Raw genomic sequence first — 12221 nt, 5'->3', positions numbered from 1 at the left:
CACACAACAACTTAAAAAAAAATGTTATATTTACCTAAATGTATAAGATTCATAATTTATTATAAAACACAATAAAAATTCACTTATCTTAAGTATTTAAAATAATCCAAACATATTTTGAAAAAAATTGTTTTTTTAAAAGCAGAAAACAAAACATCTATCTATAATGCGTTTAATACTTAAACTTTTTAATATAAAAACAAACAATTTCTTCCATTAAATGTGTTGAAAAATTAAAAACAGGTATATAAATCTAAAACATACAATCTTTAGTATAACAAAAAATGAAATATCATTAGTCCTAGGTAATCTTGTTTAAAATAAGCAATTTTCGGTTATTAATATTAATACTACAGAAAATTAACACAAAAAATCTAGTTTAAATGTTTACTGACAGTTATAGATCATAAAAAAACACAAATCTGATTTTATGAAATAAGCAGTAAGTATGTAACCATAATTTACTTTTAATTATATGGTCAAAAATTAAAATAGACTAACTCAGATAAAAATTTCTTTTTACAACTGAACTAAAACAGCACTTAAAAAAACAAAGTTAAATCTAACAATAAAGAAACTAAAACGAAATACTGAAACATACACTCTTTAGTATAACAAAAAAAAATGAAATGTCATTAGTCCTAGGTAATCCTGTTTAAAAAAGCAATTTTTGGTTATCAATATTAATACTACTTGATATTTAAACAGAAAATTAACACTTAAAAATCTAATCAAAATGTTTACTGACAGTTATAAACCATAAAACAACACAATTCTGATTTTATAAAATAAACAGTTAAGTATGTAACCATGATTTACTTTTAATTATATGGTCAAAAATTGAAACAGACTAACTCAGATAAAAATTTATTTTTACAGTTGAACTAAAACAGCACTTAACAAAAACAAAGTTAAATCTAACAAATAAAGAAACTAAAAAGAAATACTAAAACATACACTTTTTAGTATAACAAAAAAATGAAACATCATTAGTCCTAGGTAACTACTTGTGCACTAATAATTTATACAGGCAAATATAGTACTTTAGTTCAATCACAATAAAAGTATGTGAAAAAGAGTTCAAAAATTTTTATTTAAGTTAAGTTTCTAAGTTTGTTTAGGGCCACTTAACACTTGACAAAGTGTACACTTTGACACATATGAGGTTGATAGAGTTGCAGTCAAATTACAATTGGGATCACCCATAGATAGTATTCCAATCTTAAACTAAATTTATTTAATAGAAATTGCACATTACTTTTCATAATCTTTGGTACAGCATCTAAAACTTTGTCACACTTTTCTAAAACATTAAAAATATCTTTATGCCTTTTAATTTCAGTATAAGGTTTGATATATATACCATGTATATTATTAACAATATCTTTGTTATCTGTATTATTTTTAAATAAGGTTGTTGAACATAACAAGATTTTTTTTATTATTTCTTTCAGTAGGCTTAAAAAAGTGTTTTGTGTTATAAAAAATTACCACCTTTTTTATTTTTAGCATTAAAATTATTTACAAAATCATCTGAACTATCACTGGAATAAGTTGTTTGAGGCTCATTTTGTTTATTGTTTTTAACTGTTTTAAACAAATTCTCACTTAAACTTGAATCAACATTTACACTAGCATTTGAAAAATTATCACTGTCTTTATCATCGCTGTCAAAAATTATAATTCTCCTTTTACTTATTTTGAATTTACTGTTTTGCTTAAATTTACTTACCAAACTAACAAAATGATTTGGCTGCCAATATTTATTAGTAACAAAAGTTATGGAAGACCATTGAATTACAATACTTACTGCATTTCCATAAACTTTACAATTAAAAATTGTGTTAAGCAATTTGGCTATAGTATTTTCCAGACCATTTACATATGGGTAGAATGTATTTATATGTATATTAAGTGCCATTGCACTGCATGCAATGTGGGCAACTCCCATCAACGTTTGTGGTGTTCCCACTTGCATTGTTAAAGAAAATACAGAGTCAAATGTAAAGTGTATGTACTTTTCTCTTATTTGTACAACTGCATCTTTATTTTTAACCATCCAAATAAATACTTTTAACCTAATTTTTCTATGATAGTCTTCAACGCCATACAGGCACTGGGAAATAGCCTTAAACAAATAATCTCCAGCCCCTGAGTTTTGGATTGGTATGCAGTCTGTGGGTAACCCTAATTGTAGTTTGACTGCAACATCATCAACCTTTTGAGGTGGTTCAAATTGTACATTTTCTTGATATGGGTCAAGTGGCCCTAAACCAAACTTAGGAAGTTCTTTCAAAAAAATCTCTGTAAAATCTTTTTCACCTAAGTGTTTCCACTTTTGAATGAAATTAAATGCTTCTTTTGCCATTTTAGTAACTTAATACTACAAATATACCTGTTAGTAAAATATTAAATTTAGTTTAATAATAATAAAAAAAATACTTAGGGCTTGGGGAGGGTGGGGTTAGTCTTTTTTGTATAACTTGATCTTACTTTGTTGAATTTTAACTAAGTTCTGAGTTACTTTTTACAGAAATTTTATATTAAAAAAGTTTTGTGATAAATAGCCTGTTTAAGTTGAGAATACAATAGGTTCCTTATGATAGGGGTTAACTTAAACTATTAAAAATCTTTCTACTCCTACGTTTTTGAGATCAATACCATAAACAGACATTTTTAAAATTTTCTTCATGTTTTCAGAATTACTTCTAAGATTTTAAGGTAACAAATATATTGATCTATCTATTATAGCATAAACTAATAAATTTAAGGTAAATAACTATCTTAAATAGTATAACAACACTAAAAAGATTTTGTAAAAATACTTAAAATGTGTTTATAGTTAAATAAATTTATTGATAGAAATAAAAACTCATATATATGATGGACTTTTTATATCTAATCAAAACTTTATTATTTTACATGCAGAAATAGTTTAAAAATCACATATTTTTTGGTGATTTTTGTTTGAAATACCAATTTTTTTTTTTTTTATTCCACAGACTCAAGGTGTTTTCAGTTTTTGTTTAAACTGTCAAGTTCCTGGATTCCAGGTGTTTTGGCAACAGTGTCAAATCTTAAGGAAATATATCTTTGAATATTTATAAAAAGAAAGAAAACAAAATAAAAGATGACAATAAAAACCTATTGTACTCACTAATATAATTTTTTTCTCAAAAATTTGTTTTAGTAATAAAAATCTGTATAAGGCTACTTGTGGTTTACTTAAAAATCTGTAAAATAACATCAAGTTGTAATAAAGCTGATCTACACCCTTCCTGTAACTACAATAAGATTTTTTTAAATTTCGTTCAATTTTTTCCTAATTCAACATTCTTTTTTAATTACAAGTATTATTTATTTTTCTGTAAAAAAGTCATCAGAATTTTAAGTTATTCTAGGATTTTATACAACATTCCAAGATTCCAATAAACATCTAGGTTTGATGACCATTATTTTAGCTTTATTTCAAACTAAAAAAGTGCTAGGTTTTATTGTTTTTACAAAACTTATGAATAACTAGTTTAAATTTTTTCAATGACTTAAAGTCATCAATAATAAACTAAAAAGGAAATTAATTAGTTTAATATTTGTTTAGAGTTTGAAATTGTAACTTACACAAAAAATATCAGAGTTAGAAATTATATTTCTATAACTTTAATAACAAAGGGAAATGTTTTGTACTATTTCATTGTTTTTATTCAGATTTATGCATTTCATTATTTAAAAAAATTAACAATGTGAATTTAGCATAGGCCTGGACAGCAATTTTGCTTTGTTTACAAAATTTAAGCTTCAAAACTACCCAAAGTAAAGTTAATGACGTCATCAAAATATTGGGTACTTTTTTTGCAAAATTGCTGCAATCAAAAGTACCCAATATCTAAAACTACCCATAAAAAGTCCTACCGCCACTATACTAACAAGCATGAGATGTGGCCAGTACGGGGATCGAACCCGCGACATTCGCGTTATTAGCACGACGCTCTAACCAACTGAGCTAACCGGCCACACGTGAAAGCAGCATTTCTTCGGTATATATATCTGACTAGCGCTTTATGACGTAATAACACCATCAACAATTATTTTGATAAAATTACTGTTTATGATAAGTACCATATATATAATTGTGAAGTCTTAAAGTTAAGTTAATTTTACTAAACTTATGTTGCGGTTCTAAATTAATGATGTTTCACAACCCGTTTTCTTATAAAATTACATAATTTAAATTCAAGTTATAACAATACTTTTGGGTAACTACATATACATATATCTAAACCTTGTTAGCTATCTATTGTAATTAACTTACATATTAAAAATTTGCTATGTGTGTTTACATTTAATTACGCATATATTTAATTAAATAAAACTACTTAAATGTTAGTAGACTTTCATTTTAAAAACAATTCATTCGAAATTTTTGGTGCTTTGTTTGAAAAAACTGTAATATCACTTTAAAAATTAAAAGATACTTCTTTTTGTTACTTACTTTAATTAGTACTTATAAGTGTTTATACACTGTTACTATGAGTGTACAATTTTCTACCAATAAAAAGTAAACTTTTGATTAAAAACAAGTAAACAAATTTTATCGGTATTAAAATTTAACTAACAGTTATTTTTTTTTTTTGACTTTTTGTAGCTACAGCTAGTTGACTTATTATATTTATTAAAAAAAAAAATTTCCAATATAGAATGTATTCGAGAAAAATTGAGACTTATTTTACAAATCTAATATGTTTTAAGATAAAAAAAAACTTTTTACAAATTATCATCTAAACAGAATCCATTTAATTTTACACTTAAATACAAATAAGTTCTTCTATTTCTGTAATTTATAATTTCAACCAAATTATAGTATAACTGATTATCATGTTTAAAGTATGAATATAGTTTATTAAAAAAACTTTTGTTAATAATAAAGTTAATCAACATTTAAAATAAAGAAGCCTGACAGGGGACTTGAACCCCTGACCGTTGGATTAAAATTCCAACGCTCTACCGACTGAGCTAGCCAGGCTCATGCTAAGAGCTTGAATGATGTGAATATAAAACTGACTATTACGTAACAATAATATAACTCTTAAGGCTATAACATGCAAGGTAACATAACTGTTATAGCAGGGGTCGGCAGGCAGTTCGTGCTCGCGGGCCAAACTTTCAAGTTTAAAAATCTTTGCGGGCCGCAGTTTTAGTTTTAGTGACATTTGAATAGTCTATTGGTTTTACTTTTAGTCACAGATAAAAAAGCTGTTTTACTTTTATTTAATTCAGAAGTTTAATTGAATTTTAGCTACACATAGAGGGTCTATTAAAATTGTACGTTTTTGTTGGTCTAAAATTAATTTCGATAATGTACTTCAGTCATTGTAAAATGATAGCTATTTAAACACTTAATAATTTTATTTAATTACTTTATTTTTACAGCTATTACTTAACTTTATATAAAACTAAGTTTTAAAAACATTTATAAGCCACATTATACATTTTTCATAATAACATTCACTTTTTCACAACTTTTTAAAAATACTTGTTTTTGAAAATAATCGAATTAAATAACTGCTCACTTCGAAAAATTTAATAATATTAAGACTAGTTAAATAAAATAAATTCATACCTTTTTGTATTATAAAAAACTAAAACAATCTATTAAAATAAATAATGGTTAAATACTTCCGTATCTTTTATTAAAATCGATATAGTCTTACACATGGTTGCCAGTAAAAATGCCTGATTTACATCAAACAAGCCAAAGTTTGTTAAAATTTAAAAAAGCCAAACACTAAAAGACTTCCTGTTAATTAAGCTCAATTGTTATGAAAGTTACATAACATGTAGCTGAGTAGAAAAAAGTTTCAATTTATAAACTACAGTTTTTAAAAACATTTTGAGAATTCGGAGATTTATTCAACCCGGTATAAATATAAATTTCACAAACACTTGAGTATTTTAAAGTGAGTTAAAATTCACCAAATAATGTAGTTTCGAAGTTTATAAACAGTTGTGTAGATATATACAGCAAAAACATAAAAAGTTTAATAATTATAATTTAGCTTTGAAACCATCGATAAGTTTTTGAAGTAATTTTTTAATAAGCACAAGTATTAAACAGTTTTCGATATATTTGAAACTTACGAAAAATTACTATATTTTAAAATTTATTTTAGCCATATCTTAAAAGGAAAAAGGTGCTTCACAAAACAAAAAAAAAAAGCTTGTAGATTTTTATAAGACCTACGAACGTTTTTAATTTTTTTTTGTATATACATTACTATTTGAGATGTGGCCCTTATAACTTGTGTTATATTTTAACATTTTATCTTAAAATGTATTCTAAACTTAAAAGTTGTTTACAAAATGTCATTTTCTTGAAATATTTCAATGCTGTCTGTACACACTTAAATAAAATACAAGTGAAAAAACAATTATAATAGAAAACTATGCTATTAGGGGTTCTTGGGCTTGTTGTCCTCGGGCTTGTTGTCCTCAGGCTTGTTATCCTCGGGCTTCTTCTTCTCTGGTGGTTAATAGAGGCTTATGAAACATCAATTGGATCATTGACAACGTCTTGTTTCTTTTAGGAAACATTTGACTTTCTGTCTTCTAGCTGGTTTGTTGAATCAGCAAAACACCACATCGATTGGCTCTGGAAATAATGACAGCAGGAATTTTTGATTGCGACGTCATAATATAAACACAAAATCTTCATTTTTTCTTTTATCTATTGTCGTACTTTTAAACAAAAAAACTTTTAAAGTTTCATGCAGTAGCAAGGTGTTAGGTGTGCTTTAAAGCTGTGGTTATCAAACGACAATCAATTATTTGCTTCAAACAACATTAAAAAGATACAAACGCAACAATTTATTTAACAAGCGACGACTGCTAAATTTAAAGGGAGGAAATTTCAGATTTCTTTCAAACGGAAAATTTTAACACAACTTTATACTTGAACTTGAAACGAGTAATGAATAGTAGAAAATGACTTATCTTTTTACGAATAAGAAAGATGAAAACTCATTCAAACATACTTTTAAACTTTAGCAACATTCTGATTTAAAACAAATACAATCTATACTTTAGAACAATCAATCAGCAGATCAAATCAATAAACTAGTATTAGTAAACAAATCGACAAATTTGTTTTATCAGCTAAAACTCAGATGTTATTGAGAACAACTATTCTGCTGTTGTAATTCTAAATTTTAATGCGGTTCTTAATTTACGTTTCTATGCTTAGAAAAATATTTATATTGTGCTCTCTTTGCAACTTATAAATGCAATTTTGCACTAAAATACTGCGCCCCCATGCGACTTATGTTAGTTGCAACTTATATTGTGCCCTTACCTAAAAAGATTAAGCTTTTTAGGATCGAAATACTGCGCTTCCATGCGACTTATGTTAGTTCCAACATATATTGTGCACTTAGAAAAAGAAATATTATGCTCGTTAGCAAATAAACTGTGCACCTAAGTTCTAAAAAAGCATATACAAAAGTATAAGTAGAAATAACCGCAAAAATCATATAGTATTTTTAACAAAACTCCCGGACATCAAGTTTCACTTTTAACAAAACTCAATAAACCACTACAACACATTTGTATCATAATTGTAGACTAACTGTTTCAAAGTATAAAGTTTTTCACACAATTTTTCTTACTATAATCATAGTAAAATGACGCAAAGTAAAGTATTATCGCAAAATATACTTTCAAAATCTTAAACTCGTTAAAAAGTTCTTTAGTAATTACTAAAGTTTTATTTTCCGCTGTGTTTTTTAATTGATAAGGCACCTGATTCCTTTTATAAAATTCCTAAAATTTAGGCCACATATGGTCTCTACTTATCCCGTTACAGAGCTGGTCTTGAGGGTAATAGGGAATATTATAGTATATTAATACAACAATCAAAACAACAATTATATTTTATTTGCATAAACTAAACAACACAAAGATACAATTACATCACTCTATACGAGAACTAAAGTTAAACACACATGAAAATATTAGTTCTTAAATCTAACGTGTTTAAAATGCATATTAATTTAAAGCACACTAATAACTGCCGAAACTGCTACTGCCACTGCAAGTAAATGCAAGTAAAATTCCGTTTTATATGCACTGAAACAAATGTAACTCCTAACAATAAAAAGTGTTTGTTTTTTCAATACTGGAAGCACGTCACGAAATCTGCGTAAAACAGTTTACAAAATCCGCTTTAAATTAAGAAAATGAAATCTTAATATCATTACAAATAAACTGATATACCTTATGTCTTATTATTATGTTATTTCAAAAGTTTTTGTTCACACTAAAATATAATATATATTAAAAACGTCTTTAAAAAAAACTTAGGTATAAACTAGATTTTAAACAAAATAACTAATTTTTGAAGAATTGTATATTAGTTAGTTACTGTGCATTATTTTTTACAAAGTGGAATACATTTGCACTGTGTATATTTATTTATTAAGTATTTATTACATAACTAACTTTTTCTAAGTACTTTTAAAACTTAGCTTTAGTTAACCAATTAACATTCTAAGAAGAAAGTTATTATCGAAACAGATAAAAAACATTTATAGAAAGCTAATTTGTCTTTTTCAGAGTTTTAATGCTAAGCAGTTGAATTATTGATAGTTTTAAAATGTTATACAGGGACGTAAAATTAGATTAATCCAATTACAACAAATAAACCTAAAAAATATTTTTGTTCAGTGGGCCACATTTACATGCTCGCGTACCGCAGTTTGCCGATTCCTGTGTTATACCATTAAATTGTGTATAACAAGGGAATGATTGTTTTGTTACTTGAAATATACATATCATTTGATATTTTTAATTTGCCTTATTTCTAATGTAATTGTTACTTATTCTTTTTATATTTTATCCTAAAAATTGCTACTTAGTTTATTAATAATTAAAAGCAATCTTATTTAAAATTATTAGAATTTAATAAAATATTATGTTTTAGTAATCTTATATTGAATACAAGTATGCTGATCAGCAAACTTAAACGACTCATTGTCAAACCGACAAAATTGTTTATGTTAATTTTTAAAATTATACTTGTGCGAATAAACAAGTGTTTGTTATTGTGTTTTAACAAAAAATTATTATGCGTAATTTTAAACAGGTTTTTAAATTGGTATCTAAAGTGTATCAAAAAATTTAGTTGTAGTTTAACTTAAAATGTTGAGTTATTGTTACAATTGTAAGTATCCTAACTCCAAGAAAAGCAAAATTACTTGTTGTGTTCCCTAGTAAAATTTCTTTTGATATCAGGCTCCTATTTAATATTATCTCATGCATAGGTATTAAAATAAATAACAAATAAAAAGCTTCATATAAACTAGAGTAAAGAAAATTATGTTTTAAAGTTAATACGTAATTTTCTATACTTTACTTGCAGAAAAGTCAATCTTTAAATAAAAGTACTTCTAAAAAAGTTATTGCATTTTCAATTATGTACTACTACTTACATTATTTATACCATACTTGTTTAGCAAATTTTTTTCGTATTAGTTATTAAAATCATTTATAAATTGAGCTGATGTTATAAATGATGTGTTGTTGTAATAAAGGCAAAAACCATCTTTTTTACAAACCAAGTTTTAAAAGCAAACAAAGTTAAGCATTTCGAAAAAGCTATCACAATTTGGATTCTTATGCAAACAAAAAAACTTTGTAAAACTGTTTATATTCGATATAATGTGTTATTGATCACAAGCCTCGATAGCTCAGTCGGGAGAGCGTCAGACTGAAGATCTGAAGGTCCCTGGTTCAATCCCGGGTCGAGGCAATATTTTTTATAAATCAATATAAATATACTGCATGAAATGTTAATTAGTTTTATTGGTAAAAACTAACATAATAGTTTTGTATATATTATATTACACATTATGTTTTTTTAGTTTCATAAATTTATTTTAAAAAAAGGAATATTTTTTTTTTTCTGCCCTCATTTTAGAAACAACACTTTATAACTTAAAATATTATAATGAAAATAATATTTCAAAAGTAAGTTAATGTCTATTTCTATAACTAACTTTAGTAAAATCTACCAGATTAGACTCCCGAGATATAATATAAAAGTTCGATTGGACCTTATTAAATAAGCAAATTAAAAATGCAAAAAAAAACTTTTTCTATATAAATCTATTTTCTACTACAGTGTAAATGCAGTCCGTTGAACTTTAAATTCCACAACAAACAATTTTCTATTAATATATTTAAAATTTATAGTAATTAAATATTTTACGAAAAATAGATATTAAATTTTGAACGTTAGAGGATATTAAGGATGAAAATTTCCGTTTTAAGTGTTTCTATCAGATTTTTAAACAAATTTATCCATATTAAAAAAAAAAAATAATTTTTGTTTTCTAAAAAATAACATATATAATATGTTTTAATCTTTCAAGTAAAGCTAATGTTTATTTTGTTAAACATGTACTACTCTTGTAGTACAGTAAAATTTTAAACTAAAGTAAATTGTATATAATAATTAAGTCACTACAAATGATAACATAATGTCCTAGAAAATAAATATTTAGTGTTTTACACAGATTTTGGAGCTAAAATATTTCATCCCGGGCTCGAACCGGGGACCTTTCGCGTGTGAAGCGAACGTGATAATCACTACACTACTGAAACAATTGTCGGGAGATGCTAAATTTTGTTTATAAAGGCAAAATTTTATTGTTTAAAATTTTTTAAGTTATTGTAGAAGAAATGTTTATAATGGTTTTAATTTTTTTTTTTGAAATTATATCTATGTAATGAAATAAAGAAAGTACTAAAAATTATTTTTTTAGCAATCGACTTGCGAAGTTGTTCAAATTGCACTTTATTTTTGATTTTTGAAATTGCATTAAAAAAAAACTGTTAATTAGTTTTTGATGACTTTTTAAAGCTCAACATTATTTTAATTACAGTATTTCGTATATATATATATATATAGACTTTAATGGATGCTGAAAATACTTTTTTGATATGATATCCAAACTAACAGTATGAAAATTAAAGTTTTGTTTAACTATCCTTTAAAGCTTCAATAAAACTAATCAAAAATAACTTTTCCAGAAATATAATGAAAATTTTTTCTAAGAACTGTTTGTTAAATTTCACAGTAAAGGTAGCGTTTTTTATTTAATCTTCTTTCTGTGAAGCAATATGAATATGATCCTCATGAAAATTCGAAATTACTAATGTGTCGTGATAATAGCAGAAAATAATCAGATTTTCACCGGTTTGTTTACAAGTTTTTTTAATTTACCAAGTAACTATTTTTATTTAAATTTACCAGTATTAGTATCAATTTTTTTTCAAACTTTTTTTGTGCCTAGTGTGTTTCGTCGTTATTAACAGGGTTGCAAAAAAATCCTGGAATCCTGGAAAAACCTGAAAGTTGAGAAACGTTAAAAAAAAACCTTGATTTTTTGAACAAAATTTACTACAGTAACCTCTCGGATCTTTACGCACTTATGACGTTACGCACTCTCGTCTAGTTACGCATTTTAGAATTCTAAAAAATCTCAAAAAAAAATTATAATACTTATTAATAGCGCACAAATTAGGTTGATTGTATATTTTTGATTTTAAATGTATTTTAAAATGCTAACTCACCACTCTACATCTTTAGACTTAGTAAACTTATGTTCCTTGACTAATTGATAAACATTTAGTTGTACCTCAATATATAAGAAACTTTGTTAGCAATAAGAGATTAAAAAAAACTTCTGAAAGAAATATGACTGTGTTGAATAATGAAAGTATAATGAAATAATGAGAGTTTAAAACACAAATACATAATACAACACTCTTGCCAACACCATTTCTCAATTGTAAACAAATGCTTAATAATGAATTGAATTTGCTAAGTAAAATAGAAAACAAATGTTAAGTATCAAGTAAGTCACACAAAAATAAAGATAAAGGTAAAATCTACCTATTAATAAAATTAGTAAAATTTTTCTACAAATACTATTATTTTTCATATATTTAAATCCTTTTTTTAATGTATGTATAGTTTTATTTTCATTTTTATAAATAAAGTTAACAAATATCAAAAAACAGCCAATATAGTAAGTTCATTTGGTACCTCTCATATCTTTACGATCTCTCGCATCTTTACGCATTTTTTCTGTGGACACAATGTGCGTAAATAAGCGAGAGGTTACTGTACTGGAATTTTTAACAATTTTTACATGTAAAGTAATAAA

The 12221-nt window shown here is 25.5% G+C and overlaps 3 non-coding genes across 3 annotated transcripts; 1 reads left to right on the top strand and 2 right to left on the bottom strand.

Moving 5' to 3' along the window:
- Positions 1-3936: 3936 nt before the first annotated feature.
- Positions 3937-4010, bottom strand: Trnai-aau (transfer RNA isoleucine (anticodon AAU)). Its single transcript has one exon. It is a non-coding gene; the product is annotated as a tRNA-Ile (tRNA).
- A 5716-nt stretch (positions 4011-9726) lies between these two features.
- Positions 9727-9799, top strand: Trnaf-gaa (transfer RNA phenylalanine (anticodon GAA)). Its single transcript has one exon. It is a non-coding gene; the product is annotated as a tRNA-Phe (tRNA).
- Positions 9800-10580: 781 nt separating this feature from the next.
- On the bottom strand, positions 10581-10653 carry Trnav-cac (transfer RNA valine (anticodon CAC)). Its single transcript has one exon. It is a non-coding gene; the product is annotated as a tRNA-Val (tRNA).
- Between the last annotated feature and the right edge of the window lie 1568 nt (positions 10654-12221).

Source organism: Thalia democratica, chromosome 6, assembly GCF_965202585.1.
Source record: "Thalia democratica chromosome 6, ktThaDemo2.hap1.1, whole genome shotgun sequence".
NCBI classification, from domain to species: Eukaryota; Metazoa; Chordata; class Thaliacea; order Salpida; family Salpidae; genus Thalia; species Thalia democratica.
This window is presented reverse-complemented; position numbering and strand designations above follow the sequence as displayed.